Source organism: Rhamphochromis longiceps, linkage group LG12 (genome assembly GCF_057381845.1).
Source record: "Rhamphochromis longiceps isolate RC_006_pf linkage group LG12, R_longiceps_female_GT1.1, whole genome shotgun sequence".
Classification (NCBI taxonomy): domain Eukaryota; kingdom Metazoa; phylum Chordata; class Actinopteri; order Cichliformes; family Cichlidae; genus Rhamphochromis; species Rhamphochromis longiceps.
Genome location: NC_140568.1, coordinates 26,673,397 through 26,690,822, shown reverse-complemented (window position 1 = coordinate 26,690,822; position 17,426 = coordinate 26,673,397). Strand labels below are relative to the sequence as shown.

The 17,426-nt window shown below is 42.0% G+C and overlaps 1 protein-coding gene across 1 annotated transcript in view; it reads right to left on the bottom strand.

The window, feature by feature from the left end:
• fam222aa (family with sequence similarity 222 member Aa) overlaps window positions 1-6,562 on the bottom strand; it is a 48,098-nt gene extending 41,536 nt beyond the window's left edge. Inside the window, exon 1 of the mRNA XM_085425455.1 lies at window positions 5,660-6,562. The gene's annotated coding sequence lies outside the window, so the exon portion shown is untranslated. The remainder of the gene's footprint in view (window positions 1-5,659) is intronic.
• Window positions 6,563-17,426: the final 10,864 nt, after the last annotated feature.

Below are 17,426 nucleotides of genomic sequence, written 5' to 3'. Positions count from 1 at the left end.
AGGTTAACACAATAAAGCCGGCTTTGCCTGGCTCACTCGAGGGAGGAAAGCAATTCCAGCAGCAGGCAGGAGGTAATAAAACAGGGCTAGGAGTGTGTGTATGTGTGCGTGTGTCCATACATGTCCTCATGTCAATGTTCCTGTGTTTTTGTATGTGAATGGAAGCAGGCACACAGAAGCTCTTTGGCCCCAGGGCCTAATATCCCAGGGATTTTCAACCCTTTCTTGACACAAATAATACCAGGAGAGAAAATGACAGAAATTCCAGGGTGCTCTGCCATTTAGATTAAAGGAATGGTGGTTTTATATTAACAGTATAGCTGACCTGCATGATCTCTATAAAAACATTCTCCTACGGGTCATATGGCGGCTCTTTTGCAAATGGTCTCTGCCTCGCATGGTTAAAATTCAACAAGTAAATTGAATGAGTTTTATCTGTGCAAGCCTCGGCTCACTCTCCCTGATGCGGCTGCCAGGCCTGGCAATAAATGATAAAAATCTCCAGAGTTTTATTAAATCGTGTTGCATTCACGCTGAACTCGGGGAAAATGGCGAGGTGGCTTCTGCAATTACAGTGCAGACCAGACAACATTGTTTTCTCCAGTCAGTGGAAATTTCATTACCTTACAGCAACCGCCTTAGAATTGGGTAATAGCCTCTTTTTGTCACAGACGTAAGCCGTCTGCGGGAGGTGTGACACCCCCTTAAGTGTTATCCATTTGCAACAATATGCACCAAGCCAGTCGCAGTCCGGATGCTGGTCAGCATAATGTACAGCGTTATTCAGTGATACGGTGGAGGAAGAGAACTGACCAAACAAAAAAAAAAAAGAAAAAGGAAAGCGGTCAATAGCTAATTCCTGAAATGACTGTGGCGTAATCAAAAGCATTGAACCTGGATACATCCATGCAGCTGACATATCTCTCCTCAGGCTACGCATGCCCCCCTTCTCTGGCGTGTCAATAAATAGAGAGAGGGCTAGCACATTTGGCTGTGGATGGACTGAACTGTGAAGAAACCCCAATTAAAGCCTCTAGAAAAGTTTCACACATTTAGGTCATACAGGACAACCATTTGTAAGCGTCAATCAATTCCCCCACGTTTTTACCCGCGGCTTCTTCAACCAGCTAATCAAACAGCAGAGATGTAAAGTGGTGGCCATTGTCAACAGGGAATAAATTACCAAAGCATGAAGAGAAAACATCTTATCTGTCTGATGTATTTCCTGCTTCTGCAGAAAGCTACAAAGCCCAAGGGAGAGCAGTCAACCAAAATGCAGGGAGAGATGGAGATTAGGATGATGTGCAGTTCCTTGTTCCATTAAAGTTTGATCTTCCTCAATAGCCGAGGAAAATCAGATATCTCCCATTCAAGATTAAAGTACACCAGCAGAGAGGCAGAGATTAATCAGAGGCCTGCATGAGATAAAAACAGCCTTGCTTCTGGCATGGAAAACAGTGGCAATAAAGAGTTCAGCTGATAATATGAAACATGGCAAGGCACAATAGCAAATCAAACAGCATGTAGGGGCCTCCAAAACAAATCAAAGCACCGACTAGACTGCGATACAGTGGCTGAAGAAGTACAGCAGGGGCTGATCTGATAGTAACCAAGGCCTTCATTTTATTACTGTTTAAGGTTGAGGAGGGCACGCTGTGGATTTTCCCATGTTGCTCTCTGTCGCCAGCCTTTCATTCCCTCTCCTCCTCTTCTCCTTGAGATCAATGGCGCTGGGGTGATTTCACAGCAGCCTGCACTGTCACCCAGAACAAATCAATGTGACCATGAGGAAGGCAAGAGCGGCATTGTTTTTAAGGAGAGCAAATTCGCTGTTGGAGAGCTTGTCAGATTTGCTTTATTCTCCTTCTTCCCCCCAAGAAGTCTTTGCAAGGAGCATGCCACCCCTCACTTTACTGCCTGTGCTGTGGAACAAACTATAAACTGCACAGTACTCTGGCTCGCCATATGACTGTACTCATTAACCACGTTTGAACAGCACAGTTCCCGCTCACGATATTGCACAAGCGCCAAAAAAAGAAATAAATAAAATGGGCTGGGTGTCCCTAACCTTTAGAAATGAAAGACTAGACATTAACCTCGAGCCCTGCTGAGACGTGACTTCCATTCTGCCTGACGGAGGGGCGAGAGGGGAAAAGAGAGAGGAGGTCGGAGGATCATTGCTGTCCGTCATGCGCTAAGTGGTTGCAGATAACCCTGATGAGGAGCTGCCAAGGTCTCATGAGCAGAGTAGTGAGCAGGTACAACTCACAAAAATAAGTGAAAATGATCAGTGGGCAGAGAACCGACACCCTTACCAGAAACACAGAAAGAGTGCACGCAATCACACTGCTGTAACTTATGTTAGAGTAGTTCTTCTGCATCACACAAAATCAACTTTCATGTAAACGCTAGAGCGCCTGTTTATAAAACCAAGAAGCTTGCACTGTATTTAAAATTTACTACCACGTCTCACTTAATGCCTTATGATGTATAAATGGAATCTCACTCTGGCATCACATTTCGCACAAGTGTTGATGTCATTAGGTATAAAGTGCTGTGATTTCATTCGTTTTTACAAGGCTAGCAGCATGAAGAGGTTTTTCTCCTACCATATACTGTATTATGGAGTATATGGTTGATAAAATGAGTATTTCTTCTTCTTCTTGTTCTCATTTTTTGATTACTGTAGTTCAGCATTTATAACCATGACAGTGTGGACACACTGGGAAGAATACTCATTTCATTTGACTTCCTCAGTACAGCTAATATAACCATGAAGGTTAATCTTTAAGCGCTGAAATAGTCATAATAATGGTCACAAAAAAGGGCGATATAGATTAGATAGCATTAACAGCTAGCAGTGTATGGGGGTGCTACCTGCACACAAATGTGCTAAATAGCTAAGTAGAAGGACTCTTATTAATCCTGCCTGCAAAGTCCCACCAACGCCACCAAGTCTGCTGGAAAGTGGACATCACTTTTCACCTGTATTTGTTCACGCCGAGTTGCTGAAAGGTGTCTCTGTTTCTCTAGCCCCACTTCCACGTAATGCTTTTTGTTTTCTGTTTCCCTTTTCATGTTCTGTCACTACTGTTCCAGGTACTGATGTGCAAAACAAATCTCTGTACAGGGACAATAGAGTTTATATCAAAACAAGTAAAACTGCAAAGAACAAGAAAGGGCAAATTTTCTGTTGTTTGGCTTAACATGAAAAAGCGTTAAAAGCGTTAAAACAAGAACTGTTATAGACTTTCGCTGATATGAAACACTTTGATCAGGTACCTAATGAGCTGCTGTTGACGTGGCTTTGAGGGTCCGATGATGTTTCCAGGTAAGAAGCTTTGTGCTTTCCTGTGATATCAGTTAAGAGTTGTTGTCTTTTCTTTGGCAGGAAAAGAAGATGAATTTAATGTTTGTTTTCATCCAAAGTGTATTATTCTATAATTGGACTTGGTGGGAAAAAGCTATTTAAAAAAAAAAAGATTTAATTTGCACTTTCAGTAATGAAGTCCGCACAAGAATGGACATAAGCTTAGACACTTGAGGGGTCAGTAGATCTTGAGTAAGGCGCTCTCTCTCTCACACACACACACACACACACACACACACACACACACACACACACACACACACACACACACCTACTATTTTAGTCATCTTAACTGTCAAAATGAGTTTTGGTGCCTCTGGGTAGGTGTTGAGACAATCAAACCATGCAGGGATTAAAAAAGATTAATACACAGCACAGGAAATTAAACTTCAGCGACTTTAACGATATTCATGAGTGGAGCTCACTTATTCACTCCAGGCAGGCACTTTAATAAGCAAAGAATACAGCAAGGAGCCCAAATGCAATCAATCAATCAAGCTGATACGCTATTTGAGTTCCAAACTTATAAAATTTCAGGGTTATTTTGGCGTGTTTCTGTTAACTCATTGCTCAAATATGTTCACTACCTTCCAGCTGTTGGCAGCTCAATTAAGTACAAGAGATTACATTTTACTCAAGTTGGCGACTTACGCCCGTTTCATTTTATGATCAAGTAAAAAATAATGTGGAAAACACGTGAAATTAACTTTGAGCCCACAAAGCACCGATATCCTTTTGTCAGCTACCAACGCAGAGAAAGCAGAGCAAAAGCAAACATGGTGAAAGCGAGAGGAATGAAATGTGGATCAAGTCTTGAGCTGGCAGCAGGACCCTTGAAGCTCCAGTGTTACAAAAAAAGAAAAATCGAAAAGCAAGCCAAAAAAAGCAGTCAGAACAACAACTACAATCTCAAAAAGGTAATTCAGTGACCTAAATATTAAAGCTTCCCTGCCATTCCACTCTCCCCTGCCTTGTCCAACCATCATGTTGAGTTAAGGCAAGCATTATGCTGGGGAGACTATTTGTTTAGGTGAGGAGCAGCCGCAGAGCTAATATGAGCACAATTTGCTCAGCAGGTCATAGACGCAGAGTGGAGGAAGTAAATGAGGCAGTTCTGCCCCCTCGGGTGCAGCTCCTGCCTCATACATCACTGGATGTTTTATTCAATACAGCCAGGAAGGCTCTATGTCAGGTGCCCTGACTGTGGGGGCGCCTGCCCTGCTGTAGGGGCCCATATTACATTCTGCAAGCTGCCTATCTGCAAGGCTGCTGGAGAGAGAACGACTGGAAGATAAGAATTTGAGGATGCTTGTAGTCTAATGATAAAACATACAGTGTGTGGCTTTTTCACTGCACAGTCAGCATAATGTGGAGGCTCATTTACGTGCAATGCGAGCAATGGAACTAAATATTGCAAAGCAACCTCAGCAACCAGCGAGGCTCAAAGTTCACGGGAAACAATCCAAACTTTATCAGCTAATTCACAGTCGAGTCAAATTTTCAGACTTCCTCTGGCTGCACCAGAGGCTGGGGCCGCAGAGGGCACGTGAGCTGTGGAATTCACGGGACAATGACAAATTGTCTCCCGACCTTAGTGCAGCACTGAGGATCATCCATATCACCGAGCATAAAGTGAAAACTTTTACAGCGCTAGGCACACATGCTCGTGAATTTTATGAGTCTCTCTATGAAAGCCTGTCACACCATACAGGCACACAATAAAATAAAATAAAAAAGACAGAGATTGTGTATCATTAACACACCAGGGTGAAAATCTCTAATTGCAGCAGGCACTGTAGTTACCCTACCCGTGCGCGGTGACGCACGGGGGCGTACAGATGAGAAATTCGCACCTTTTGCTCTGAGCCGCAACTCTTCCAGTGCCACACATCCCCGTGTCTGTGATGCCTGCCTGCAGTGCACTGGCCTCGACAATATACTTAATTGCTACCCATACTTGAAAAGACCAATATTACACATCAAAGCAGCTCCTCGAGCAATTCGGCAGCGGCTCTCTAACAAGTCGATTTTTACAACACTTCCTATGGGTCAAACAAAGGGTTTAAATCCGAGACATCATCAACCGTGTGGGCAGCATCCTGGGGGGAAAGGAGGGGGGCATTTTTATAAACATTCATTATTTTCAGGCGTTTCTCTGTTTCGGCGACAATCCTCCCCAAACATTGAAGCGAAGCTCTGACACAAACTACCATGATGGTTACAAATAAATGACCCGTACCATTCAGAATCTACACGACTGGGAGAGACAGACATGCAAAATATATTTACCATAAATTGCTCCGTAGTGTACACTAGAACTCCATGCAGATCGTAGCATTCACTGAGCAATCTGCCTCATACTTCTGCGGTCCAAATTAAAACGGATTCATTCTGTTGCCCCAAAATCCAGATGCTGCTTTGTCGATGTCAAATGTTGATTAAGTTTATCCTCGTCTTCCGACGGTATGCAAATGTAGCGGTAACCCTGCAAATTAGATTCCACACTCTAGCCTCTAGCATGCAAAGTTAATAAGCTTTGCCTTTTTTTCTCGATTCGGCTGCCAATTTTTGTCGAGGGCAAAAGCGCAGGTCGGCAATTTCAAGAGCGTCCTCAGAAGGATTGCGCACCAAGTGTGCTTCGGGTTTTCACCGTTTAGCCTCCGAATCAAAGTAGGTACAGGGTCCCGGTTGATCTTCCTCTCGCTTGAAGATGTCTCCAAATAGCAGAACTCTTAACCGACACACTGGGTAGGTTTAGCGGCTACGCAGTATTCCAAAAAAATCCCCCCGCTGTTACGCATGGGTTTCGTGGTCCGCCTGCTCAATTTTGACGACCTTATGAGAAATGTATCATTCAAATGTTTTCATCTAGGCAATATTGTGTGAAGGTACCCTGAAAGAGATCAAGGCTGGGCCAAAGTAGCTGCCTGAATATCCTAAACTGATGCGATGTAAAATCCCGGAGAGCAGGCTCTGCTCCGTCCGTCACTTTATCCGAGGTGTCGGCAGACGCTCTGAGATGTGTTGCCTCTCGATTCAGACTTCAATTTCCAGGTGAGGCTGTGGAGTAACCTTGACGGCAAAGCCCCGAAAGGCTCTCTTTGGTAATATTAACCAAACAGGAAAAGGTTACGTCTGGATAAAGAGCTAGCTACTTCTGGCAGCTCCGGGATGCGGTCCTGCCCTTCTGCCGAGCTGCCGAGACTGACAATAACCCGGAACGCTGCAGACTGTCAGGCTGCACAGACCGCCCACCGACCAATCACCGCACTGAGGGAATAGAAACATTCCCACGGGTTAGCCAATCATTGGTAATTGAGGACTGTTACCATAGAGATCCTCGGCGTCTAGGCGTCTGAAACCACGTTGTTTATACGCAGAAAAATAATAATAATAAAGAAAACGTAATTATAAATTTAACATAGCAGAATTCATATTAATATCGTAATTACTCTTTTATCCATTGTAGGGTTTCATCCATTCCCCCCAGCAGTCAAAGGTTAACAGCTTTATTGGAAAACCTGGGCTCAAACCCGAAGGCATCTCTAAAGTGCCCTTGAGCAACAATGACCTCAAGCTGCAGGAAGGCCCCCCTGTAGCTGAAATTAAGTATTGTTATGCAGCTTGAATAAAATTAAGTGTGATCAGTGTGCTAAAATTACTACACTGTTCATAAACGTAAACGTTTCAAGTGCTATTTAACTCCATTGCTTTGTAAATTGCTTTGTAAATCTAATAGAACAGCTGTTACATCTTTTAAAATTCATTTTAAACATCCAAAGTTCTCTTCTTTTCTGATCGTCAACAGCCCGGGAAGCATGGAGCTTGCTGTTTTCTACATGATATATTAAGACAACACTTTTTTCCTACCAAAATTCCCATATTTCCAGTTGCTTCCCGTTTTAAATTACCCACATTTCAGCAAGAACATCTTTAAAAAAGTATGACATGTCTGTGACTGTCTGCTTAACTTTGCAGAATTCCATCACTGACACCAGAAGCTTATGAGTCACTGGAAACCTCACAAAACACCTATTTTTGCCAAAAGAAAAAAAGGGGGAAGAGAAAAAGAAAAAAAATGTCACTACAACAGTGGGGAAGTGGACTGTTTACTCTGACAGAAGCCCTTAGTATTTTTCCTCTTCTTGCCAACTGTGTCCGGTGCACACAGACCCTGGGACACACAAAGGCAGTACAAGCAATCACACATCATGGACTCTCATAATAAGCTGACGCTGGGAAGTGGGTGATGCAGCACTCAGCTTATGCCAGTGCTGATAAGAGCCTGAAAGTATTACCTCGGTCTGGCAGCCCGCTCCAAGAAATCCATCGTGAGCCAGGTCATCAATTCTGCCCTATCTGATTGCTCACCAATCCCTGGCAGCTCCATGTCGCTGTCCTGGCTTCTGCCTTTGAAATTTTCTCTATGACTTGCACTTTTGTGCTAGTTCTTTCACAGAAAAACAGACACATACTGTATGTACACACAGGATCTTTTATGTGATCTTACACCTACATGTCAAATAATAAAGCAATGTGTGTGTGAGAGAGAAAGCAATGTAGACTTTCCAGAACAATGGATTGCCTGACTTACTTAGTCTCAATCAGATCTCCTGCTTATTGCTGCAGTGGACCTAAAAAGCATACATTTAAAACTTGTGGAGTTCATTCATATCACACATACTGTGTGGCTGCGCAGTCAATCAAACAGATGAACAATTAATTGAAAAATACTCAAGCAGGCCTGTGCTGTGCTCCAGTGAGGCAGTCGGGCAGGCAGGCAGGCAAATAAGCCATTTGATTAGCTGATAAGCAGATGACTCAACAAACATTCAAGGCATGTTTACTGTGGTTTGATTAGAGTACGTCCAATACGCAGAAGATTGGACACAAATACATTGTGAAAACACTCAGCTGTTCCAATCCCCAAGGCAGCATGAGGGCACATAAAAACAATGAATTATTTATGGGGGAGACTAGTGAAATATCACAATGGATAATTTTCTGTGGGCTATATTAAATGTAGTTTTCAAAATGATATGCCTGAGTCTGTGCATTTCCCAGAAATCATTCCCTCCCAGTGACAGGATCTAGAGCCTGGAGATTGGACATGAAATCATATTAGATATTTCCCCTGCCAAGAAATCTATGAGCGTTTATCTAAAACACCAAAGCAAGGGTTATTCACATGCTAATTGGGCCTCCCTCTTTCTTAGTAAATATGATCAAAGGATATTTGCTTTGTCTCTGTTTTAGGTATTAGCTCTGGTTCAAAATGAAAGACCTAGAATCAAGGCAAGCCTTTTGCATGCCACATCTGAAAGAGGGTTCACAATACCAGTAAATCCAGGTTCTGCTTCAGTAGAAATCACTGCAGCATCTCTTTGAATGGGGCATCTCATAAATAAAGCTCTTATACTCCCCATCCGGAGCTAACATTAATGTCTGTCTCAGAGCTGAAAGCCTTACGCTGTTACAATTTGTTCCTGAAAGTCAACTCAGTTTAATTGAGCAAAGTTCAAGACTCCGCAAACAGCAAAGTAACAGGGAAAAAAAATCGATGGCGGCAGAGGCATGGAAAAAAGAGATAGCATTGATTTATCTGCCATTGATTCACGAGGATCGCTGCATTGTGCCCTGCGGTTGAAATGCACGCTGTCTGCCAACTGATGGGGATGAATTTGAAAAGGCGTCAAGTGGTTGGAGGACACAGAGGTGGAGGATGAGATCGGGCGCAGCGAGCGGTGGCTGGGGAGGAAGAGTAGACTGGAGTGGGAGCAAGGGCATGAAGTATCAAACAGAAAGAAGGCGGAAGAAGAAAGGCTTGATAAGAGGGGATAATGTTGCAAGGATGACACCACTACCATGTGGGCCCCAGTCTCCATAGCGTTGTGTTAAAATGTCTGACAGGAGCGAGGAGAGATCAACTTGAAAGCAGAATACCGAGTGACCCGAAGGACCTCAAGTTAAAACCACCGCCATGACACCTGTTTAAATCCACTCTGCTCTATCCGTTTGATAATAAAAAACATCTGAGATTAAAATAACACATCAGACTCTAATATTTCAGAGTATTATAAGCAGCTGAGGCAGCGGGGCAACAACAGTTTAGTCAGTGAGAAGTAAAAGGTTGTTACAATAACACTGTGTGTAAGCATTTATCAAATCCCGCTGTTGCAAGTACTTGACAAGAAAAGCAACTTTTGCAATATTTTAAGTCTCAACTATTGGCAAATAGATGCCTCCTCAGAGACTAATACTGACAGCCATATGTTGTTGAGAAGAGGGGAAGCCAGGACAGAGATCAGAGGCCAGAGCAGCTACACAGGCAGAGAAGCATTATTGCTCAACTTTGGTATCTTTACAACATCCCTTTTCCTCTGCTGTGACTGCTGGCAGTCTCCTGTTTATGCCGACGCTAAAAGAGAACTATTATTTTCTGTTGTTTGATGTTAATTGTGTGTTTAGGGGTATTTTAGAAAAGCAGACATAGTTTCTTTTCATTGCCATTGTGGCAGCATTTTTAAATATTTTGTTTTACTTTCCCAAAGTCTGTGCGTCTGTGTTCAGTGTGTAGTAAAAATGTAGCTGTTCGACCAGAAGCCCAACACCTATTTGTGTTTTAAAACGAGTCGTGTAATCATAGTGTGGCTTCAAGTGGTTCCTGAGCAGCTTTAGCTAAGAGCGAGTCTATTTTATTTTTTTCCCTTTTTGCAAAGTGCAGTTTAAGTCAAGATGACACTTGTTTGACTTAGAAGTCTGCTTTTTTCTCAGCGGCGTTTTGGTTCAACCCTGGAAAGCATCTTGGTTTCCTGTGTGTGACCAACCAGTGATATCTTCACGAGAAACCCCCCCAGTGCCTCCGCACACACACAGGAAGCCGTTTGCAGGGAGGCTGAGTTAAGGTTATCTAATGCATGCCCTGTGTTTGGTGCAACTGTGCTGTGCGTGATGACTGTTATTATTCATGCGACCAAGGTTGATTTTTCTAAAAAAAACAAAAGTTAAATCCAATTACTGTTACCACATAAGGGTGTGAAAAGCAGAAACTGTGCTGTAAATGAGAAATAACAATGTTGAGTATGAAACAGATACCCACAGATGATCAGAGATGAAATATGATGTTTGTTTCACGTAGCCAGATCCTTGCACATCTTCATTAAAGGGACTCATAAAAGCTCTTGAGTGTGGGAAGATCATTCACAGCGTGACCCCCTGTCACACCCTGTAAAATCTCACGGCATCTCGTCCTCCTCATAAAAACAAAAAACACGGGGAAGCAGACGCCCAAACTGTTTGAATTTGCTACACCTAAGGTAGGAAACCAGATTCCAGTAATTGGAAGGCTTTGAAGCAGAAGTTGTTCCTTGTAGCTGTCACTGCAGTAAGAAAATAAAACAACTTTTACCACCTCCACGGGGTCTGTCAGCATCTTTATAGTAGCTGCACTACCTAGCAGGATATCAAAAAACGACAAATTTAACTATATTCTTTTATTCGTTAATCTAAATGTGGTGGATTTAAATATTTTACATCTACTTAAAGCTTTTCAGGATCATATAGAAATATCAGAATCTTACAAAACTGGAAGTACAAAATATTAGCAACTTACCTCACACTCTTGTCTATTAAGAGGCGCTCTTGAAATCACACATTTACAGTGTTTTCCTCCCCACAGCATCTGGTTAAGGCAGGTCTGCCGAGAACACAGCTATTCTTCCTGTTGTTTGACAGCTGCACATGCTGTATCACCTCTCCCCTCATACAATGCAATGTCACAGCAGCACCACTGTATGTAGCAGCCAAGGGGCCACTGAATGTAACCTAAGTAAAGGACTGCTTTAGAGAAAGGGGCCTAGGAACAGCAATAAGAAACATAAAGATTCATTGTTAATATGTTTGGGGAAAAAAATCAGAAAAATACATTAAAAAAGTTGTAAATTACAATTTCCTCCATTTTACATATTAATCTTACAAGATCTCTATGTAGCACTATCATTTACTCATGTAGGTGGCAACTTGTGCATTGTTATTCATTCCTAACTCCACATAAAATCAACACCATGAAACCACTTTGCATGACATATAATACAGAAACATCAATTACAGATGAATTGAATGTACAAAAATACCTCTTAATCTTTGATTTCAGGTGTTTTCAGTCCCAGTGCCACAGGTGCATAAAATCAAGCACAGAGTCATGTACTCTTTACAAACATTTGTGAAAGAACTCTTTGCTCTAAAGAGCTCACTGAATTTGAGTGTGGTACTGCCACGCTCAAATGCCACCATTGCAACAAGTCAGTGTGTGAAATTTGTTCTGTCCTAGATATTCCACCATAAACCACAGAGGTTACAGAGCGAGGTCACTGAGTGCATAGTGTGCACAAGTCCCCAGCGCACTGCTGACTCAATAACTGCAGAGCTTTGGCATTAATATCAGCACAAAAACTGCATGCCAGGAGCTTCATGGGATGGGTTTCCATAGTCAAGCATTATATCTGTAAGTATCATTTTCAGTTGGTCCAGTACATTTACTCAATTTCATCTGTGTGTACATTCAAAAGCAACACTTTCTGATGGTGTTTGCACTAAAAAGTTAATTCTGTATTAAAATGATTTTGATTAGATTTGACTCATTCTAATAGCATTTCAAGTATGCAGTGTGTTCACTGAGGTGGACTCAAAATGAGCGTGTGTACATATGCTGAATTTTCCTTTTGAGTGTGGTTCTGTATGTATAATTTGCAATACAAATTTAATTTAATACGACTGCAGGAGGTTCTCGCAGTCATCAAAAACAGTGAAAGCTGCAGGAGCATCTCGAAAAAGAATTTGAATTATGTGCTTCTGCTATTCAATTGAGTTGCAATTCTCCATGTCTGCCAAGGCGTGACCTTTAACCTCATCACTAACCCATCAATTTATGCTATTAGACATTTGTGCGAAGTGCCATCATAATTAACCTATGGATCCTTGGCCTATGGTTAAAATGTGCTTTGTAAGGTCACAGTGACCTTTGACCTTTGCCCACTACACCCTAATAAGTTCATTCTTTAGTCCAGGTTGACCTCTTTGGCAGATGTAATGAAATTTCCTCCAGGTGTTTCTGAGATATTGCATTCAGAAGAATCCGATTGACTGACATACCAAAAACATAACTGCTCCGCTCACAGCTGTTGCCAACACAGATTTTGCATTTTGGGGCATTTTCAATCATGTTCTTCAGCAACCTTTAGATGAATCTCTTGACATCCAGGCTCAGCAGTTGCTTTCTACAGTCATTATTTCCAAAGAGTACTTCGTTTTATGAACACAGCAAGTACAACCACAATTCCAAAACAGCAGCAATGCCATGTTAAACGTAAATAAAATCAGAATGCAGTCATTTGCAAGAATCATAACCCAATTTTTTATTTTTAACATAGAAAATAAATCAAATGTTTAAATTGACAAAATGTACCATTTAAAGAAAAATGTTAGCTTGTTTTGAATTTGATAGTGGCAAATTCAAAACATGTTCTTTTACCAACAGTTTATAAACATGTGGGAACTGAGGAGACCAGTTTTGGGGCTTTTAGGAATGGTGTCCCATTTTTGTCTAAAACAGGATTCTAGCTGCTCAACAGTCCTCGGTCTTCTTTGTTGTATTGTTTTGAGTTGGTGAAAGGTTTGAAATGCAGGCAGGCCAGTTCAGCAGCCGGATTCTTCTACCATCAAATCCTGCTGCTGCAGTATGCCGTTTAGCGTTGTCCTATTGAAATACGCAGGAAAAAGACGACATCTGGATGGGAGCATATGGTGCTTTAAAACCTGTATACATCTTACAACATTTATGGTGCCTGTCCAGATGCGCGAGCTGCCAACTCCATTGGCAATAGCCCCATACCATCAGAGATGCAGACTTTTGAACCCAGTGCTGATAACAAGCTGGATGGTCCCTCTCTCTTTAGTCCAGAGGATGCAGCGTTCATGTTTTTCAAAAAGCATTTTAACTTTGTATTCAACTGACCACATAATAGTTTCCCAAATCCATTTTAATGAGCTTTGACGAGAGAAGATGCCAGGGATTCTGGACTACTTTATTGTATGATAGATCTTTTACCTGCATTTGTTGATGGCACAGCAAGTGTTCTTGAGCCCATTCAGTGATTTCCATGACAAAATCGTGCCTGTTTTTAATGCAGTCCTGCATGAAGGCCAAAGATTTCGGGCATCCAGTGCTGCACACAGAGATTTCTCAAGATTTTCTCAATCTTTTGATGATAATACGCCCTGTAGATGATGACATGATGAGTTTTCACAATTTTATGTTGATGATCCTTATTCTGAAATTGTTCTGCAATTTGTAGATGTGGGTATTTATTAGTGAACCTCTGTCCTGTTGTTCCTCCAGGTGTTTCTTTTTGTGCAACTTTTCAGCTTTTTTGTTGCCCCTGTCCAAACCTTTTTGAGACATCTTGCTGCAATCAAAGTCAAAATGAGCCAAAATATTATTCATTAAATAATAAAATGTCTCAGGTTTAAGCATCTGATATGCTTTGTGTGTTCTACAGTAAATAAAATCTGGGTTTGTGAGTTATGCAGATCATTGTACTTGTATCTCTTTTTATTTACATTTAACACAGCACCCCAACTTTGTTTAGAATTGGGGTTGTTGAATAATGTCAAAATGCTTGTAGCCCATGCACTGCAAAGGGGACCAAATTCTTTTTAACTTAACATTTTAAAGCCATATTTAAACATGTTGTGTAATAAGTCTATTAGTGCTATCTTCTTGCCAACGCTGTTTTTCTGCTCATGAAGCTGGAGTGAGAAGTAAGCTGTAAACAGATACTGAAAATAGCCATTCTGTCTGTCTTATTGTGACAGCACATATTGAGTTCATTAAATATTGTGTCATGTTAAATGTACAACAGTTACAAAGAACAATCCAAGTAGGCGGAGTTGTGTGTTGTGAAGACTGTTTTTCTTTTAAGCAAAATTAGCCATTTCCCAGCTGAAGCTGAAGGATTAACGTACAAATATGGGACTGACATTGAACTGTTCACCTAGCTCTGCAAGAAATTAATCATATCGTGACTTCATTGTAAGGTCTTGTAAAGTAGCAAAGTTGTCTGTCTGTTAATATTAGTCTTGGCTGCGCTCAGTTATTTGCATTAATAGATTCACATGATTTTGTAATCCCGTTTGCCAGTTACCATATTCTGAATTTTTTGTGTCAATTTTAGAATTTCCCTGGCTTGTTCAATTCAAGTTGTGAGGTAGCTGGCAGAACACTTTCCGCGTCTCTCCATCTCAGTCAGTCAGGCTCCAGTGGACAGAGGGACCATCATCCTCTGCTTTGCGCAGTGCTCAGCTCTGCCCAATTTTGCACCTCCGTTTGCAAGTGATAGAGCACTATCAGTTCTGACAGCTCCCCAGAGCCACTGGGATTTGAGTGCTCCCTCCTTTCACCCACCCTGCACCCCAAAAAACACACACACAAGCACATTTTTCTCTACTGTCTGTGTCTTAAAAGGATGACGGCTGAAATGACGGCTGAAAATGAAAGGCGAAACAAAAGCTGTCAAAGCATAGAAAGAAACAGAGAACTGAGGATATCTGTAGTGATGTTGAGGACAATGGGATACTTTGTCCCTAGTTTCATTATTGGCTTGTGTTTAATTTGAAACAGACAGCTAATCACATTAAAGACAACCTCTCAACAACACTGGGGCACTGCTGTCTCCTGGAAGCAATCACCACGCTGAAACTGTCTCATCAGATTCTTGGTTCAATTACTTAACTCCATACAAATTGTCCTTGATGCAACTGGAATGTGAGCTCTGATGACTGCATTTCTCTGACACTACAGGAGCTTTAGCTGCTATACGGTGATAATGATAATGATCATCATTAAAATACTATGTTTAAGTTAATTGTTCGTATTTACATTGTTTATATGATAATTTTTCACTATAACAGCTTTACAATAAACAGAAATCTGTACTTAATACCACATTCTTAAATATTTAAGGTAAACATTGCCATGTTATTGCAATGAGTAGACAACTTTGGTAAATTATAGTATATAGTATTTATGCTACTGTCACTATTGTCTTATGGGGCTTACATAATTTTCTTAAGCTGAATGTCAACGCGACATTGATGTGCATATTTTAAAGTTGATATGGCTAACTTTTTTGAAAGCTATAACCTCTGTGACTGAAAAAGAAACAACATGAAGTGCCAAAAATGGTTTTAGTCTTTATAGTCATTTTATGTATTTCTCCAGTGAAAACTGCACAGGGCATAAAATGTTATATACTAACTCGGACTTCTTTTTATTAACATCCCGGACCCACCCAGGCTGCCCCTGGGTGGGTCCGGGATGGGTGTGAGGTTCTGGGGGCGCTCCGTCTCTGGGCTGGGGCCCGGGCCGGGCCTCGGGGGCTTGGGTCCAGGTTGGTGTGTTGCCGGGGTTGTGGGCGGGTGGGTGCATGGGGGCCCAGCCCTGGAGCAGGGTGCCACCGGTGCATCAAGCCACCTGGGGGGCTCTTCAACTGGTGGGGGAGATTGTCACATCTTGCAGGAGCTTTCCTCTCTTCAGGAGCTCTCTCTGCAGGAGGGGGAGATACAGGAGAGGTGGAGGAAGATCTCAGCCTGGGTGTTTGTTGTCTTATGTAGTCTGGAAGATGAGTGGATGGTGGGGTGGGTGCAGTTTTCTCTGTGGTGGGGTTGGGTGGACTGTCCCGGGCTCTGTGGGGCCGGGAGGCGCTGCTGCACTGGGCCCCGGTCTGGATGGGCCTGGGCCCCCTTTCCCTGGCGGGTCGCGGAGTATGGGGGTGCCTACTGGGGTCAGCGGGGGAGCTGGCCCCAGGGAGGGGTCACTTGCCCCTCCCTTCCTTCCCTCCCCATCTCCAGCTGCCTCCCTCTTCCCGCTCCACCACAACCACCCACACATGCAGGACCTTGGAGTAGGGGTATGTCACCAGGGTGCAGAGGAGGCTGTGCCCCCCCTCCCCCACACTCTAGCAGATCATTACATGAAGGAACCTTTAAAAAAAAAAAAAACAAGCGCGTCCATGCTCACAGGTGTACACACGGGTGATCACACCCACAAACTACACCCTTTTTGGCTCCTACCTCAAAGCACACTGTGTTCTGTTGATCTTATGTGCTGCACAATAATGTTTAACATTTAGTATTTACTGTCATATTCCCATATAACATTGTGATGTTGTTTATTCTATTACTCTTGTTCTCTTCTGCTTGTTTTCTTTTTTCTTTCTCAGCAGGTGATTGATATATGCATTTTTTTTTCTTTCTTTTTTTTTCTGCCCGTTCTGTTGGTTTTTGTCTTTTGCCCTTCTCCCCCGTCCCTCTTCTCAGCTGTTTCTCTTCCCCTCTTTCTTTCTCCCCTTCTTTCCCCCAGTCAAGTCTGTCCCGTATTCAGTAAGTGAAAATAAAATAAACAATAAAAGGTGAATCAAATGGACCATTACGGCAAGGCTGGGATGGTCAATTTGGTAAAGTAAATCCATTGGGCATCTTTCTTTGCCTTTAGACAACAATTCTGATGGCAAAAGAGCCAAACGGGACAGGCACAAAAAAAACAAAAAAAAAAATTACGTATTTCGAGGGGTGATGCCAACATATGCAAGCTACCAGAGGTGGCATAATTACAGACATTTTTTACTTAAGTAGAAGTACAGATACCTGTGTTAAAGAAAATACTCAGTATGCAGTACAGTAAAAGTACTGAATCAGTTTCTTTCCTCAGGTAAAAGTGAAAAGTACAGGCTCTGAAATGTACACGAGGTAAGAACTCCTTGAAGAACAATTCTATTTATTTTTATGCAACGTTAGCTGAAATTAATATATATTAATATGAAAATAAAATTATATTAATCCATAAGAATATAAATGTGATTAAAATCTAAATTCTACTTTAAATGAATGTTCTCATCTGGAATCTGTTATGTAGGAGAAGAATTTTGAAAAAATAACATTTCTGCTGCCTACATTGTAGAGGGGGAGTTTGCCTCCACACTTAAGAAGGAAAATAAGTGCA